The 18,532-nt window shown below is 59.2% G+C and overlaps 1 long non-coding RNA gene across 1 annotated transcript; it reads right to left on the bottom strand.

Annotated features, from left to right (window-relative positions):
• Positions 1-568: 568 nt before the first annotated feature.
• LOC147582916 (uncharacterized) lies at positions 569-2,739 on the bottom strand. The gene is made up of 2 exons (XR_015243613.1): positions 2,610-2,739; positions 569-1,149 (listed from the first exon to the last, which is right to left on the bottom strand). It is a non-coding gene; the product is annotated as an uncharacterized LOC147582916 (long non-coding RNA).
• Between the last annotated feature and the right edge of the window lie 15,793 nt (positions 2,740-18,532).

Below are 18,532 nucleotides of genomic sequence, written 5' to 3'. Positions count from 1 at the left end.
AAGGGCTTGAGGGACCCAGTTCAGTGAGTCCCCACCTCAAGCTGAGAAGGCTGTCCCTGGGGAGAAGGAAACGGCCTTGATGGGGACAGCCGCGGTTTGCCAAGAACCTTCCAGGGAACACCTGGCGGGCACCAGCTCACCACACCCGGCACTGTGCTGGGCACGGCGGAGACACAAACTTTACGGTGCAGCTTCCGTGGTGGAGCTTCTAGTTGTGGACAGACAGAGGCTCACGAACGAAGCAAGAACAATCACGGGACAGCGCATCTCGGAACGTACTTGCCGAGCTGCTCGTGAAAGTGCAGAGAAAAGCCTTTCTCTCTGCTTTGCTGTCTCCGGGTATGTCTCATTCAGAAAGCGAATGGATTAGCCTCCCCTCCTTCCTTGTGGCCTTGACCTCGTGCCCCTCACCCCGCCCACCCCTCATTAACGCCACGCCTTATTTCCACCTCACCAGCCACACATGTTGCGCATCGTGACCCCCAGAGAGTATCGTTTCTAACACCTTCCTCCTCTGGACAACAAGCAGTTTCCAGAAATAATCGCGTAACACATCAAACGATAATGATCATTTTCTTGATTTGTTCTTTAGAGTCAAAGCAAGGCACATTTGTCAAAGAACGAATTTCAACTTTGAGCATATTATTCAAATGCAGTGGTGCATTTGTCACGTATGAACAAAATGTTGTACTTACCCCACAAAAATCTTACCCCTCCGCAGTTTGCAATCTGTTTCACTGCTTTGAATTTTAAATAGAAATTTAAAAACTCCAAGAAGTCACACAGAAATATAGAAACTTGGGGTGCCTGGGGTGCTCAGTCAGTTGAGGGTCCGACTTCGGCTCAGGTCGCGATCTCGCGGTCCGTGAGTTGGAGCCCCGCGTCGGGCTCTGTGCTGACTGCTCGGAGCCTGGAGCCTGCTTTGGATTCTGGGTCTCCCTCTCTCTCTCTGTCCCTCCCCTGCTTGTGCTCTGTCTCTCTCTCAAGAATATATAAACATTAAAAAAATTAAAAAAAAAAAAAGAAATACAGAAACGCAGGTTCCGTGTCTTCGTCCTGATGATCGCTGACTCCGAATTTGTTCTTCTAATTGCAGGATTTGGAGACGTGGACTTTGCTCAAAGGACCCTGGGCCATTGCAAACCTGCTCTGCAAATGAAGTGAAGGTGTGAGCAGAGTCTAGGTGCGGCTTCTCCAAGTTACCTTCCACGTAAACAAAATGCTTAACGAAGAATAAATGATACAAACGTGCTCATCTGAAGCTTACCTACGCTATGTAGTTAACAACGAGCAGTAAGCCACTGTCTACAACAAAAGATCTTTTTTTTCAGGGAGGTCTGTTTTACGCTCTGGCGTCCTTTCGAGTGTCAGGTGCACGGTGAAATCAGAAGGCAGACTCCCTCGTTTGCATCAGACAATGCTGGGGGGGGGGCACTTCGGTGGCCACTGCGTCCCCTGCCCTGGCCCACGCGTGCTCCCCTCCAGGAGCTCCTCTCTGCACGCTGGGAAGCCACAAGGGCCAGCACCTGCCGTATCCCCTCCAGATTTCTCAGCTCAGAGACAGCGTCCTGAGCTCCCTGTTCGGTGCACATCATTCCCGGGTCAAGCCTGTCTGGAGCCTCCTGCCCGTGGGCTTATTGTACTCTTTACCCGAAAAGCCCTTTCCTCCCTGACCCAAATTCCACCTGTCTGAAGGGACCATCTCTCAGTCCTCCCCATGGAGTCCCGTTGTCTGGCTTGTTTGACAACAGTTTTGAATAGGGATCCCATGGCTCACGCACCACCTCCGCTGGGTATACGCATGCGTCTTCCCTCAATTAGAAGGCGGGAGGCATACGTCTGAAAATTTATTTTAGGAAGCTCACATAACCTAGTCCAGTTCTCGACGCAAAATAGATGCTTCAAGAAATTAGATACGAATATTCTGAGCCAGAGACTTTGAAGAAAACATAGCGTATGGGGTGGTGGGGGGGGCGGGTGGAATACCCTCTTCATTAGATTTTTGCCTCTGGGTGGTCCACCACAAAGCACCTAACCTCACGGTACCTCAGTTTCCCCGTCCTTAACCTTGGCATAATGATATTTATTTCCCAGGGCTTAATTAATATTTTCAAGGTGCTTTGATATCCTGAGATGAAAGGAGATCCAGCAAGCAAACCATCATCAACATTTGTGAATCTGTCATTATAGCCATTGCTGTTGTTTATAGACATTATTATTACTCCAATAATAATAATAATAATCAGAGCGTTGTTGCAGGCTCTTGCCACGTGACCCTGGGCACCTTTGACCCCGGGCTGGGGGCCGGGGGGCGGAGGCCGTGTGCTGATTTCCCGTATTGTTTACCCCAGGGTCGCGCAGATGTCACAGGGGAGGGAGAGGACGCGTGACCACCTGACGCACTGCAGGCAGAGGACTTCCGCAGTGTCACTCTGGACATCTTACTCCAGAAATCGCCAGTGGTTCCCACAGCACATCCGAGAGGGCGCCCGAGGGGGAGGACCCTGGACCGCGGGTCGGTCACGCTGAGGCGGAATCCTGCAGCCTTGCCAGCAGCCGTCAGCTTGTCCTGCCCCACAGGCCACCTCTCTGGGACTCGTTCTGCTCACCTGTAAAACTAGGATCACGGCGGCCACCTTGCCAGGCGGTGACAGAGGCAAATCACGCATCCGATTGTAGCACCCCACAGGGAGACACACGGTGCCCCAGCTCGGGGACACGCAGGCCGTGTGCAGGCCGTGTATCACACAGCCTGGGTGTCAGTGTGGCCCGGCCACTCGAGGATGAGTGGCAGTGGGAGAGCCTTTCACCCTTCTGTGCCTCGGCCCTGCCACCTATAAGGCAGAGGTGATCATAGTACCCACTTCATAAATGAGCTAATGCGTGAAAATGCTCCTAGCCGTGCCTGAACGTCCTCAGTCCCTTATACGTGTTGTTGCCACCGTCTGCACCTGTCGGGCTCAGCGTGAGGTCTGACGCGTAGAAAACGGTCAACAGTCAGTACCTGTCATGAAAAGTTAGATGTCCCAGCTCCTACCTCGGGCTTCCGTCATATAATCTGGCCCCGGGTGTGGACCGGAGTTAAAATCCTCTGCACGCCCGGCTGCCTCCACGCAGCCACGTTTGCACCAATGGCCCCCCAGGGGCCGCAGTCTGCAGAAAAGCAGGGCCACGTTACCCACCGGCTCGGAAGGCCGCCGTCTCCGGGACTCCAGCTCGTCTCCGATTTCTTTCTTTCTTCCACAAACGCAGCCAATCCCGACGTCATCCCGGCAAACTGCACCGGGCCATCCCAGGCCTCTGCTGGTGGCCCGTGACGTCCCCAGGTCTGCAGGGGTCTTAGCATGGTCTCTCCAGGTGGGTCTTATCCATCATTTGCGTCGAGCTTCTGTCATCTCCCTGGCCTCCTTGCGACGTGGGCCTGAACTGTATGGTCTCTGCCCCGGGACGCTTGCTGCCTGGGTCGTCCACGGGGTGCACATCATCGGCTCTCCGTGGGTGACTCCGCCTGCCTCCGGAGGGACGCCTGCCTTGGACACACCCGCGCTCCCCGCGGTACTGAGCGCACAGTCGATGGTGGGTACTGGGGTGAGAGACCCAGCCTTACCCGTCCACCTGGAAAACCCCAATTCTTCCTTCAAGGCCCGCTTCAGACGGCAGTTCCTTCCGGAGCCTTCCCTAATCCAGGCAGCAAGAGCAAACTCGCCAACATCCCTGAACTGCGCTCACCCCTGCCCCCCGGGGCATAACCCCAGGCTCACACAGTCGGTGGGTCTCCGCCGGTCGCCCGGGGCGCAGACTAACACGGGAAGGGCCGGCAAAGCCGGATGAGTGGCTGGTTGGCGGGCTGGTTGGCCAGTGCCTCAGCCCCCCCTGTGGACTGTCCGAGGACCCGGTGCAGCCGAAGGAAACTGGACACGTCTCCCCAGGGACGCCAAGACGACGCGGACAAACGTGACGCAGGATCTGACAACACCACCGTCGGACCGTGAGCTTGCGACTCTTCAGTGCTGCGTCCTCTGTTGGGACTCTGGCTGTGCCGCTGCAGGGGAAGTCACCTCCCTCATTCCCCTGGCTCCCCACCCCTGCCCCAGACAGGGCAGAGGAGGAGAGGAGGAGAGTTTGCTCGTAAAACCGGGAGCTAGAACATTAAGGAAGAGCGGGGCATGTAGGTGTTGGGGGTTCTCTGCCTCGGATAAGTCTGTGTCCCGGCCCCTCTGCCTACCCTCCTTATGACGCTGGCTCACGACAAGGCAAAGACATACTCTGGTTTTGTCCTGCGTCGCTGGCCTCATTATGCCAGCGACCGTGGCGGAGCAGGGTGCGGACCAGAAGGCCGGCGCTGACCGGGCGGCCGTGCGGGCTGCCTCCACCGGGAACTTTCCCAGCAGCTCTGTTTCCACCGGGAACATGGAGGGGCTGAGTGAAATTAGCCCCGGTGGGTGTTTTGATTCTAAAGGAAAGATTTATCACTTTGCAGTTCTTTGCCTGACCGTGACCTATTCACGGACGAAGAGCAGGGAGACCTGGGCAGTGCCACGGGCTACCGTGGAGCCCCAGACCCCAGGCCGAGGGCCGCCGAGGCCTCAGGACGGGGACCCCTGGGCCACAGCCCCTCCCTGTTCCTCGGCTGACGAGGGTAAGGGCCGAAAGCAAGACGTGATCTGTCCCGGGTCCATCGTGAGTTCAGATCACCGCTCATCTGTAACCCTCGGGTGTCCCAGAACCAGAAAGCACCATACACGTCGGCCGTGGCTTGTGCTCTCGGTTCTCCCCGAGACTGGAGCCAACTTCTAGAATCCCTTGAGGATCTTGCATTTGCCACTGGAGCGAATGCCAACTTCCACTCTCCTATTATACCGAAAGCACACATCTGAGGAGAAATAAGCATTTCAGAGAGAAAGCTAATTCAGGGCTTCTGAAAAGTGTTTGGCTTAGAAGAGTAATTACACAGTTCTGGAGCCTTTGAACGTGTGCGCCGTCTTTCATCAGTTGTGTGCAGTCACACGGTGAGTTGCCACATGCCCTCTGGGTAGATACTATCGCCCTCCTTCCACAGCTGGGCGAAGGGAGCCCATCAAGAGGAAGCAACTTGGCAGAGGCTGTGGCGGTGAGCGAGCCGGGAACCCGCGGGCACAGCCGGGGAGCGCGGAGGCGCCGCTGGGAGCTCGCTCCGGCCGGAACGGTCTCGAGGCGGCCTCCGGCTCCCTCTGCGCCCGAGTCCCCAGGACGTCCGCGGGGGAGGCAGGCGGACTCAGTCCAGTTCTGCTGCTTCCCAGCTGTGGCCTTCCACGTTACCCGCCTCCACCGGCACCCACTTCCCCCGTCCGCCAGGTGCAGCGGATGGGACTCCGGGCGGTGACCGCGCTGGGGGCACGGGGCGGGTGGGGGTGGGGGTGAAGCCTGGCCAGAGGTCCCCGCAGAGGGCAGCGCCACCTCCGGGCCCCGCTGTCCCTCACCTGCGGGAGCCCCGCCCTCTCCCCTGCCCCCCCCCCCACCTCCCCACGCTGCAGACTCCGCTTTGGAGTTTTTCTGAAAGGCACTTGCGCTGGTGACCGTCCCGTCCGCGCCCCTGCGGGTTTCACCCAGGGAAGCGCGAACTCACTGGGTTAGTTAATCAAAGACACGGCCCTGGCGGATGAAACCAGCACAGCGTGTCCCCAAAGCCGGGTGGCCTTTGCCATCCTGATGGGGGCCTTGCAGTGACAAGGAACGAACAAAACAGAGCACGGGGAGAACCCGCTTCCCAGACGGCACACGGGGAGCGGGGGAGGCGAGAACACTCACAGAGGCTCCTCCGGGACTCAGCGGCTCAGTGGCCACACAGGCGGTGGTCGGAGGGGAAGAAGATGAAACTGAAAAGGTCTGAGTGACTTTGCACTTTCCCTCGTCAGGCCGCCTGTGGGGTCAGACTCCATCTGCAACCTGTCCAGGGTGGGGGTGGGGGGTCTTACGGGCGCACAGTCCTGGGGAGAGAGAAGCGTGGCTGGAAGTCAGAGACCTGAGTTCCGTTTCCTCCACCCCCATCATCAGTGCGTGTCCTTCAGGGGGTCACTGACACATTCGTCCACGGCGTCCTCAGTTTCGGACACGAGCCTGGACTGGCCGGCGTCCCGAGGCCCGTCTCCCCTGTCCCGCAGAGGTGTCTGGGGAGGGGCTCAGCTCCTCTGTGTCCATCCCTGCCCTTTCCAGCTCCTGTGGGTGCTGGGGAAGACCCCAGATCGTGGGTCGTACGCCGTGAGGTCTGGCCCCGGACGCGCCTGACGCCGCGGAGATCCCTGCTCGCTGCGAATCGCTGCCTCCACTTGTCACTTTCAAAACGCCTTTCGGGAAAGTGGGGGCACAGCTCGGCTGTGCCCTGCAACATCCCTTTCCTGACGAGCTCTTTTTCTGGCTGTGGCTGGCAGGTGCACAGGCGTCTGGGGGGAAGAGCGAGGTCTGCGTGTCCCTGGGCCCCCAGGGCCGAAGGGCCAGAGGGGACGACTCCTCCCCTCCATTTCCTACACGGCCTTACGCTGTTGTCAGCTGCAAAGGACAGGCAGGTCCTCAAACGTGCTGCCTCGCTAGGACCCCACTGCGCACGGCCCCTGCCCAGGGTGGGCACCGTAAGAGGACACACTCCCGCCTTGTAATCCTTCCTCACACACCTGCCCGAGGCCCTGATGGCTTCCAGGCTGGACGTGAGTGCTAGGACTCTGCCCGGCACACCGGTCCCCGCCAGGAGGAGGGACTGACCGTGGGGACAGAAATGGTCCCTGGACATCATGGCGGCCAGAACCCAGCGAGGCAGGTCCCTCTGGCGGGTCCCTCCAGCTCCTCTGCTGGGCAGGCGTCTTGCCTGCGTGGCCGCACCTGTGGCTGTAACACAGAAACCCGCACTTGGCGGTCCTTGCGGGGCGGGGAGTTACACGTGTCTTGCTCCGGGGAGTGCGGAGTCATCAGTGATGAGTGTCCCAGAGTTTAGCGGTAAGCGCCTCGGCTTCAGAGTCACATGGCTGGTCACGTCCCGCGTTCTCTCGGAATGAGACTTTGTGCAGCAAGGTACTGCCTCTGGTGAGCCTCGGTCTCCTTACCCGTAGAATGGCAGGGACTACATGAGCGCAGTGCCTGGCGGGTCCCCAGGGAGACCCCAACAGCGAGGAGGGACACTTGGTCGTCAGCACCTCTGCACCGTTCCCTGCTGGGCTTGGGACTCTCGTGCGGATCCCGGCCTGGAAACCTCTCCACTTCCAGGCCGTTTTTCTGAAATTATTGTCACTCTTACAGCTGCAAACAAATCTCTTCCCTGGGAGGTCGGCTGTGCCCACCTGGTCCCCCGTGTTCTGTTCCTCTGCGGAACCCTAGAACACCACTCGACTCTAGTCCTGGTGGGACCACTGACAGACCGCCATCTGTGCGTATCTGTTGGACTTCTCTGTACGCTACGTCAACGTCGTCCAGTGGAAATGAGGGAGGGGATGTAAACACAAGCCGCTATTGCCATATGTATTCCTAGTGGCCCCCTTTCTAGAAGTAAAAAGAAACAGGTGCAATTAATTTTTTTTTAATGTTTTAATGTTTATTTTTGAGGGAGAGAGTGAAGACAAGTGGGGAAGGGGCAGGAAGAGAGGGAGACGCAGAACCCGAAGCAGATTCCAGGCTCCGAGCTGTCAGCACAGAGCCCAACGCGGGGCTCGAACTCACAAACTGTGAGATCATGACCTGAGCCCAAAGTCGGACGCTTAACCGACGGAGCCACCCAGGCACCCCCTTGTTTGTTTTTTTTTTAATTTTTTTTACTTTTATTTATTTTTCAGAGACAGAGAGACACAGACAATGAGCAGGGGAGGGTCAGAGAGAGAGGGAGACACAGAATCTGAACCAGGCTCCAGGCTCCGAGCTGTCAGCACAGAGCCCGACGCGGGGCTCGAACCCACGAACTGCAAGATCACGACCTGAGCCGAAGTTGGACGCTCAACCCACTGAGCCACCCAGGCGCCCCTCAACTTTTTTTTTTTAACGTGATGGATTCCTCATGAAGTACTTTGTCATACATCTGCGTGACCCGCAGCAATTTGTGCCCCTTCAGAGATTATGCTTTCTGGCACCGATTTTCAGGGATGCTGTTAAAACTCGAGCACGCATCAAATCCTGGTGTTCGCCTCGTCTGCTTCAGAGTCCTGCATTTGGACTCCGAGCAACCCGGAGTATTTCCTGCCTCACTGGCCGGTCCCCACACCACCTGCAAGAGTCACCTGAGCCTCTAAAGCACCAGACTGCTCTCCTGCACAAGTGTGAACCCAGAGGTGAACGTGGTGACAGAGCGGGGGGGGGGGGGGGGGGCTCGGTGCGTGACAGGCAGCCTCCTCTCCTCGGGGACCCACATGGCAGAGAGGATGCCACTCACCACAGCTTAGGACACGTCGGTCCTGAGCAGCCACGATTATAACCACTGTGTTTGCAACTTTGGAATATTTTTCCATCGGTGAAGGGCCAAAGCCGTGTCATTGGTGAGCGCAACGTAGAAACTCATCTCACAGAAGAAGATGCAAATTACTCTCCCCCCACCCCGTGATTCAGTCCCGTGGACGTTTATCTGAAGTTGTGAAGAAAGACACAACAGACTGGATTTTCAAGTCTCTCGAGGGGGTTTCAAAGGCAAAAATCCTGAATTGCCCCATAGAGAAGATGTCTGGTTGATTTGCAAATTGTTGGTTATACCAGAGGCATTAAAACACATCTATAAACGCGTGTTAAAAAAATAGTATCACATCAAGGAGGCCTCTGATATTGGAAACACGAAGTAAGCCAGGGCCGTGAAACGCTTTGGTGCGTTCCTATTGGGAAGTGAACGTGCACCTCTTAGCCATAAATATTGTCAACACACCCCTTCGGTGAACATCACTTAGACTCGATCTCTTTGATAATGTTTTTAAAAATACACAGGTCCCTCTCAAGCGACCCCGGATATTGCCGTGTTTGCCGCGTCTGAAGCCTCCAGGCGTTTTATAATGAAAGACTTATGATCTCAAAAATCCCCCAAATTATAAATAGAGGGCTCCGCCTCTGCCTTGGCCTTAGGAGGGGAGACCACGACCTGCCTTGACACACCACCGCGAGCAGCCCCGGTCGGGCGTGGCGTGTGCAGAGTGTGGGCGCGAAGAGGGACAGAAGCAACTGAGACGAGGTGTTTGGGATACGACGGCCCGTGTCGACCTGGAGGGCAGAGACCCTGTGCCCGGCAGACACGCGTGTGGACACGGGAGGGGTGCGCCCCACGGCCTCTCCCCATGGTCACTGTGCAGCCTCACCGCCTCCCGCCCCTCCCTGCAGGCTGGCCGGGCAGTGGCTGCTTCCCCCACGGTGTCTATGGGGGAGGTGTCCGGGGACGGGAAGGGACGCACCTTCCTGCATCGCTGATGTTCAGGCTGGCCCCGGGCTCATGGTGGCCGGGAGTTCTCAGTTCCTGTGGGGGCTCACCTCCGGGGCAGCGGGTCCGGTGAAGGTGCTTCACTTCCTGCTGTTCCCCCAGGCTGAGCCCAGCAGGGAGCTGTTCCCTGCACGTCCTGCTCTGTGCAAGGAGCAGATGCCCAGGGAATAGAGAGAGGAACACCCTCCCTGCCCGTCCCCATCGTCCCGCCCAGCACATGAAGACATCCAGACGCACTAGGGAGGGGCACCCTCGCCCTGCAGACCGCCCTGACCTCGGGTATGCTGGCTCTCGGCCAGGCTGAAGGGTCCTCCCTCCACGGACTGCGAGCGGGCGGGGTGGACAGGTGGCTGGATGGGACAGCAGGTCAGGGAAAGTTGCGCCCTCGGGCCTGTTTTCCAGCCGGGACCTTAGGGAGGGTGAGTGGCGTCTCAGGCTGGGGTTAGGGTTTGCCAACGTCGGGGGTCTGGGGGGCAGAGAGAGCATCACCCCGGATCAGAGCGTCACGGATCCTGATCGATCAGCGGGACACACGGTTCAGCTATTCACTGATGAGGCCAAGAGTAGGAGCTCAGAGGGCCCGGGTCCGCCCTTGTCCTGGGTGAGCAGGGGTACACGGGTCTTCTTCAGGTCACACGGGGGCGGTTTCCTGCAGGGGCTGTCTCCCGGGCCCTAAGGAGGGGGCTTCTCCACCTGGCTGTTTTCGGGGGTCACAGGGCTCGGGGGAGATTCTAGTGCCCCCCACCCCGAGGAAGTGGCCAGCAAAAGGCAGGGAGAGCTAACGAACGTAGAGACCCTGCTCAGGACGGGCCTGGCAGGTACGGACGGGAGCCTCCCCACGCAGGTGGACGGGGGTGCCCGACTCCAGCACGGCCTCCCTGAGAAGCAGCTCTGCCCAGCACCCCGACGGCAGGAAAGCTGGTTGGAAAATCAGACGGGAGCAGCAGCCTGCTGGCCAAGCAAATGCTGTGGACCAATTACCCCTGAACGACCCGGAGCTGTGGTCGAAGGTGAGCTGGCCCAAACTCAGCCGCTGGCGGGCGGTGGCTGCTACCCCGGGAGCACGTCCCCCAGCCCGTGCTCGATTAACCGCCCGGGAGGAGGGCGGCCGGGTCACTGCGGCCCCGAAGGCTCCGGGCAGGGAGGCGGTGTGACCGGGAGCCCAGAGGACGGGTGGCGGGAGCATCGGAGGCAGGGCCAGCTGCAGAGGACGTGGCTGGTGCAGGAAAACGGGGTCAGGCTTTGGGCGACGCGCTAACGAGGAGGGGTCTTACCCCGTACGTGGGGTGTAGCCGCCGTACCTTCTGGAAAAGGACCGAAGTACAAGGCCAGCAGTGTTCAGGAAGTATCGACCTGAGGACCGGAAGGAAGACCCTCCCAGAAAGTTCCATCTCTCCACGGCCCCTTCCCCCGCCTTTCAGAAGGGGCAGGAGTCCCCGCTGGTGGGTGGATGGCACAGCTCACGCCAAGTGCTCACCCCCCAGCGGGCCAGAGCTGCACACGCTCACGTCCCTGTGTCCGGTGAGCCCCGTGCTCCCTCCCTTCTGGGGCCCGGGGGCCTCTTCCACCTGCCGCCCCTCCTCTGGAGCGGCTGAACGACCCCCAGGGTGGCCGCTGTGCCCCCATCGCCCTTCTCCCCTGCCCCGCTGTCTGAGTACTGGCGAGAGGCCCCGGGAAGGCCCTACACAGACTGAAGCACAAAACACCCCATCAGCACAGAGCCGAGTGGTCCCCGCAAATGGAACACGTCAAAGGCAAAAGGGGGACTGTGGCGTCTCTTCGGTCATCCGACACGACAGTGGGGCTGAGTAAGACATCAAGACAGATTTCCCATAAGCCGTGGCAACAGCCGCGCACGGAGGATGCCCGCCTGCGAGGGCCTGTCCTGCCGATGCCCTCGCCGGGCAGAGAGACAGGCGGCTGAGACCTCCAAGCTGGAGGAACACTCGGTGCGAGAGAGGCCCCGGGCACGGCGAGGGCTCGGACACCCACTGTGTTCTTCGGCCCTAACATTGGTGGTCTGGGGTTCTTTTGTTGTTTTGCTTCGTTTTAATATGAATTATTGTCAAATTGGCTTCCATACAACACCCAGCGTTCATCCCAGCCCAGTGCCCCCCTCAATGCCCACAACCACTTTCCCCTCCCTCCCCCCCCCCACCAACCCTCAGTCTGTTCTCTGTAGCTAAGAGTCTCTCGTGGTTTGCCTCCCTCCCTCCCTGTGCCCTTTTCCCCCCTTCCCCTCCCCCACGGTCTAAAGGATGAACACACCGGGGGCGCCTGGGGGGCTCGGTCGGTTAAACATCGGACTCTTGATCTCGGCTCAGGTCATGATCTCACAGTTTGTGGGTCCGAGCCCCACACCAGTGACAGTGGGGAGCCCGCTGGGGATTCTGTCCCTTTCTCTGCCCTTCCCCCACTCGTGCTTGCTCTCTCTCTCTCTCTCAAAACAGAAGTGGGGGCGAGCACACAGCAGGGAGGGGCCAGCACCGCTTGCTGGAACTCGGGAAGGTGGGTTCAGGGCAGGAGGAAGCGAGCCCCAAAGGTCTAAAGACTCAGAATAGGAAGCAGGCCCAGAGCCCGGGCTGCATACAGCTTCTGTCCCCCGGCCTGCTGGAGGGGGTGTCGGTGAAGGCCGCTCCACAGGCCACAGAAGACCCCCATCCCGCCACGGCGCACGGGGCCAGAGGGCTGGGGAAGAAGAGGCAACGGGGGGGGGGCACCCTGGCCCTTTGAGCCGTGGGTTGGGGGGTGGGGGGGCTTGTGCTCTGTGAAGTCCGTGGGGGCGAGTGGTTGGAGCCGGGAAACATGCCTGACTGGGGCCCGAGCCGCAGAGCCACCCGCCAAGTGGAAACGGCAGAGGCTGACCCAGTCCCAGAAGGGATGCAGGAGGACGAGGACATCTGAGAACTCAGCAAACAGACGTAGTCGTGGGCGTCCCGTCCACCAAAACAAAGTACGTTCCCCCAACCCTGCACTGTCCTTAGCCCCCCCGGGAACCGCAAGCAGCTCCCGTGGGCAAGGACGCCCCTTCCTGGTGGGGCTGGGGGGCCTTGGCGGGGGTCCGGGGAAGCTCCCATGGGCTGTCGCCTTGTGCCTCCCAAGGAGGTGATTTCCCAGGATCCTGAGCATTGAAATAGATCGTCGCGTTTCGAGGAAAAAGGGAAGGGAGTCAAAAAAGGGCAGCGGAAAGACATCGAAGACGGGCACCACAGCCGCCGACCGGTTTCTGTCTCTTTCTCCACGCGCGGCCCCTGGGACGCCTGTCCCCTCACGCCAAAGGCCTGTCCCGGGGGAGTGTCCTTACGCGACACCAGGCACGGGCTCAGAGCCTTACAACACGCGTAACTGAGGCATAACTCAGTCCTTACGATCGATTCAGGGGCAAGAGAACCAAATTCATGAAATGCAACTGATATTTTAGATAGAGCTGATGTCAGCCAGGAAGTGGCGCTGTGGGTCCCCCAGGCGCAGGTAGGCTGCGCCCCTCAGGAAAACACCTGAGGGGTGGGGCAGGTGACCAACGGCTGTGTCTGGGCCCCTGCGGGTCTGCTGTGGGAGCAAAGCCTCAAGAAGGAGTGTCCTCCCTCGCCGACAGACGGCAGGACAAATGGGCCCACGCCCTCGGAGGGGACAAGCCCACACTTCCGCATAACTAAGACGCCAGGCGTGTCAGGAAAAAGAAAGCAACTCCCGAAAGAACTGAGACTCCTAGGAGATTTGTTCTGACCCTGCAGGAAGGGGACCCAGCGCGCGGCCCTTCATCAGAGTTTCTGGGGGGCCGGGCAGAGGTTCCCGCCCACACCAGGGCAGGAAGGGGGCCGGAGATCACTTTGCGTGGCGAACCCGAGTTCGTCTCTCGCCCACCCTCAGCCGCAGGACAGGACGGGCTGGAGGGTTCGGGCCAGACTGCAGCGCCACCTGTTATTCGGCGTCCGCTCCCCCCACTCCCCGAGCCTCCCTCCGTCTACACCTGTTCACCACAGGCACCCGAGTGCCTAAACCTGCTTGGACCCCCGTCCGCCTTTCTCCTCTGAGGGCCTTCACCGTGTTGACGTTTACCTGAGAAAAGTGACTCAGGGCCAGATGCCAACGGCTGACAATAATGAAGTGACTCCCCTCTGCTCCGCCAGCCAGGGTGTGAGCGTGTGTGCTGTGTGTCCGCTGTGAGTGTGCCAATCCCGCCTTCCCGTGGGGCTGGTGTCCACAGAACGAGAAGAGTGTCTGCTCACAAGCGGGACTCGGTAAATATGTGTCGGACGGATGGAAAACCATTGAGTGATTCTGCAGAACGAAGACCGAACGTGCATCTCGTGCATGAGTCCGGGGCCTCCGCCAACGACAGACGGATGCACCCGCGTGGGCCATCCACCCCGGGGTGGGGCGCCCCCTGCTTCAGCTCAGCCTTCCTCCCCCCGCCGCCCCCGTTGCCGGATGCAAGCACTTGGGTGCTTGGTGTGACGGAGGGGACTGAGTGGCGGGTCCCCCCGCAGCCCAGGCTGGGACTGCCGTCCACACTGAGTCGTGTCGAGACGCAGCATCCAAAGCCACCGAGTGTTGTGGCGGCAACACTATGGGCCAGACCGGCCCCTGATTGCCGATCTCAGAAGGTCCTCTCACACGAGGATGCTCTTCTGCTGAAAATCCTGACGGAGCTCAGGAACGTCTACCCCAGCGCCACAAACACCCAGCAAGGAGCTGGGTGGGGCAGCAGGACCCGGGTTCTCTGGAGCCGGGAGCAGGTGCTGGCAGAAATCCGGAGCGCCGCCGGGGCCGAGCACGAAGCCCATCGGTGCCCGGCCACACGGCCCTGGAGGCGTCGACTTCCCCTGGGGGGGTAAGTTCCTTCCTCACCTTGAAGGGAAACAATAACCCCCGAAGCCACAGGGAAATCTCAACGTCTGGGAGACGCTCTTAGAAGTGCTGCTCCTTGAAGGGAGGGGACTTGGGGACAGGGAGAGCAGGGTGGAGGCAGGAGGCTGGGCACCGTGTCCCCTCTGTGAGAAACGGGCCCCAGATGCTCCCAGCTGGTCCCACTTCAGGTCCGCGCATGTGCACCGAGGACACAGAACGGGTGCCAGATGCCCGCACGCTTCCTGCCCTGTCAGCCGTCTGGCCCCACGGCCCCGCGACGGTCCCCTGGGCCACCGCCCTGTGCTGCCCGGGATGTGCCGACGCGGCGGTCTGTCTTCCCCACCTCTGTTGAGCTGTGACTGACACACATCTCCGTGAGAGTTCGGGGCGTCCGGTGCGATGGTGTGACCCACGCATTGTGCGATCGTCGCCTCTGCAGGGTCACTGACGCCCACTTCCCGTAGACACAATCAGACGGATGGAAAGAAACTCTCCTCGCGAGGAGAACGTCAGACCCCCTCCCTGAGCGACCACGCAGCGCACCGGCAGCCTCTGCCCCTCGGGGCCCTGCCCGGCTGGTGCGGCCTCACGTCCCTCAAGGCGCTTGTGCCCCTGAGGCCGGGCGCAGAGGCGGGAGTGGCCGGGTGCAGATCTGGGGTGCAGGCGTCCCCTTCCTTTCCGTGAGTGTTCTGAGCCCTCGAATGTTGGGGGCTCACCCCGTCCTCTCTGCCACAACATCCTGCTGAACTTCTAGCAAGTTCCTCCCACGGGGTCTCGTCTCCTGCAGGATGGTCGCTCTGCCATGGCAAAGGCAGGCCGTGGCTGCCCCCCTGCACGTCGAGGTTCACGCGTCAGGACGTGTGCAGTGCGCTGGGCCCTGCCTGGCTCGAATCCCGGAAGGCCCCTCTGGAAGGGGTCTGTGGGGTTGAGGCGAGGGGCTGCAGTGCACACAGTAGGCGCTCAATCAGTGCTAGCATTCACCACCGCTTATGCGCCGCACGTTCTCTGGGGCTCGGGGGACGCAGTGGGAGCAAGGCACCCACTGCCCGGGTCTTCCTGACCTCCAGGGTGGGGGCGCGCACCCGCAGGCCCGGGCTGGCCAGGGCACTGAGCGGCCACTCTGGGGACACACAGCTGAGTGACACCCGCTCCTGACCACAAGCACCAGGGCCTGGGACGGAGGCGGCAGAACCGAGACGCCTGGCCAGCGTGGTCTGCACAGGGCGGGAGACTGGGAGAAAGTGCTGCGGGCCCTGGGGGGCGGGGTGAGGTGGGGAGGGGGGCGGGCTGAAAATGTCGCAGCAGAGCCCGGGCCACTGGCATTCGGTGGCTTACGACAGCCGAAGCGTTGCCTTAAGGCATTTGCCAAGGACGCTGTAGGCACCCCGTAAGCCACGTTTGCTCCTGGACGAAGATGGGCTCTGTGTAGACAGGAGAAGTGACACGCTCAGTCACCTCTGCACACGTCCTTCCGCCCCAAGGAGCTGCTGCACCAGCTCTGGCCGCACCCCCATCCCCGAGGGCCCCGTGGGAGCGGAGGGACAGCTGGGACCCTCCCCCTCCCCGCCCCGGCCCCCTGGGGCTTCTCTTCCCCAACATGCAGCCATGGGACCAGGACAGGAATGAAAGAGCAACTCTATTCAGCAATTTTTGTTGACATTTTCTTATTTAGTATTTAAGAAAAACAGATGGTTTTATTAAAAAGTTTCAGCTTGTTGATGACACAGGAAGTAAAATAAAGGCTCGGTTTCGCCCCCTGCGGTCACCGAATTCAGCTGCGATTCCATGGGAGACGAGCTCTGCAGAGGCTGGGCAGAGGCTGGGCGGGGGCTCACGTCCCTCCCGAACAGGCACACAGGCTCCAGGGGCTCCACGGCTGGTCTGGTGGCCCGGGACGGGGGAGGTCACGCATGGCTGTGAATCTCTGCGCACACACCCGGTAGGCCGTGGCCCCGAAGTTTCGACTTTCACCCACACAGACTGGAAACAAATACCGCACGTTAGAGCAAATGAACGCACATTCCGCTGACACTTGTAAGTTGGTTTTGCTGTCGGCCACCCTCCCAACAAACACCAGTCATGGACCGATCCCAGGGCTCGAGGTCCAGACGCTTCTGTGAGGGGCCAGTAGTGCATGTTTTAGGCTCTGTGGTCCATGTGGTCTCCGTTTGGTTACTCAAGTCTGCATGACGCCAGGGAGATAGTCTGTACGTGAATAAGTGTGGCTGTATTCCAATAAAACTTTATTTACAAAGACAAGTGGGAGGCCAGGGCCCTCGGGCTGTAGTTTGCTACAGTTGACTTGTAGTTGACTTGGTCACCATGGGGATATTGAAGACTTCCAAGGCCACTCAGCCCACCCCTTCCTTTTTATGGAGAGACGGTCATTTCCCCAAGGGCTCAATTAGTTGGTGAATGACTGCTCTGGGTCAAAGGTACACACACACACGCAGGGCTCTCCTCAGTCATTCCCTCCTCTCTCCTCTTGCCGTTTGTTAAATCCAGTCAGTGGGAAAGCAGGTCACACTGAGAGTCAGCAAAGCTATGTCCTGATGACCTGGGACAAGTGACAGACATGTTTATTGCTCTTGGGTAGACTGGACCCACACTCTGGCTGGTGGCTTACGATTCCACTCAGCTCCCTGTGGGCCCAGCCTTTGTTAGGGGCTGAGCTGTGTCCCCTAGATTCATTAGGTTAAGTGAAGTCCTAACCCCAGGACCTCAAGAAGTGACTGTGTTTGGGACGGGCTTTAAAAGAGGTGATTAAGGCAGTCAGGAGGGTGGCCCTGATCCAGTGTGACCAGTGTCCTTACAAGAAGAGGACGTCAGGATGCAGACACAGAGGGACAACCCTGTGAGGACACGGGGAGAAGACAGTGTCCACGGGGCGGGGAGAGAGGCCCCGGGAGGACGCAGCTCTGCCCACACTGTGATCTCAGACTCTCAGCCTCCAGAACTGGGAGAAGATAAACTGCTATTTAACGTACCCCATCTGTGGCCCCTGGTGATGGCCATCCCGGACGCTGGGGCACTAGCCTGCGGGGACTTGATGGGGCTGATGACCTTCCTCAGAGGAAGCAAAGCCAGGTCTGGATGTTCACTGGACGCAGACAGTTCTCTTGGCTTCCGGTCAGGCCGCCGGTCCCCAGTCCGCTACCCTGCAAGCCTCGGGAGGGCCGATCCATGGTCAAGGAGACGGGTCAGAGACCCGCCCCAGTGGCACACGTGTGTGGAACATGGCGGGAGGGCGGGGGGCTGCACCTGGGGCCTGGGAGTGCCCCCCGGTGTGGTGGTGCACAGCCGTGTGAGCCCGGGGCAGCTGCGGGCACTGCCGAGGGTAAATCCCCGAAAGAAGAGTGTTGGGGCGTCAGGACGCGGTGGGGCTGGGCTCCCGCCGCGTGAACCTGACCGTAATCGTTGCCCTGCACCGAGCGCGAGCCGCTCCAGTCCCCCCCCCCGGAGGGCAGCTCCGAAACTGAAGCCAGTGGTCAGAACGTCCTTGAAGACTTTAATCTTTCTAATTTCCTCCTATATCTTCTAAGATTATTTTCCTTCTGAAATGAATTGCGAACGACACAGCATTTGGCAGCAATTTCTCTTCCTCTCCACCCCCAAGACGCAGACCCAGATTGACAACGTCCCTTTAAGACTCCAACCCGAAACGTTGCTCTCGTGGGTTTCAAAATAAAAACATGTGATCAGTCCCTTTATTTAAAAAAAAAAAAAAAAAAAAAAAAAAATTTTTTTTTTTTTTTTTTTGCAAGTCTAAGAAATCCTGTGCTCTTTTGGGTCCGTCCCTGCCCAGAATGGGAAGAAAGATGGTAAAACAGATTATTTTCCTCCACAGAAAGGACGTTGCCAGAGGGGGGAGGAAGAAACGGCCTGGCAGGTGCAAAGAGCTTGGAGGTGCGGCCGGCGAGGCTCGTCCCTCTGCTGTGCAGAGCAGACCTGCGAGTGAATACAATGTTTCCCAAACACTCCAAGATGCTCTGTGTGCGTGTGTCAGAAAGACAATGAGGACAGACGTGATGGAGCCTCTGCGCCGTGGCCCCGTGCCAGCCTCGGAACAGCTGTGTGGAGCGTAAGAATCACAGCAGCTGTATTTAAACTAGAAATTAAATCTGCTTCTATTTAATGCGCAGTCTTTTTAGTTATCAAAAAGGAAACATTAGCAATTAGGGAGTGCGTATTTCATGGACGGCGCTGGATTTGCTGGTTTTGTTTGGGATGCCTAATTCCAACACACGAGGAGGACGGCGGTGGCCAGGTTTC

The sequence above is a fragment of the Puma concolor genome, chromosome A2 (genome assembly GCF_028749965.1).
Source record: "Puma concolor isolate L17-30 chromosome A2, mPumCon1.1.hap2, whole genome shotgun sequence".
NCBI classification, from domain to species: Eukaryota; Metazoa; Chordata; class Mammalia; order Carnivora; family Felidae; genus Puma; species Puma concolor.
This window is presented reverse-complemented; position numbering and strand designations above follow the sequence as displayed.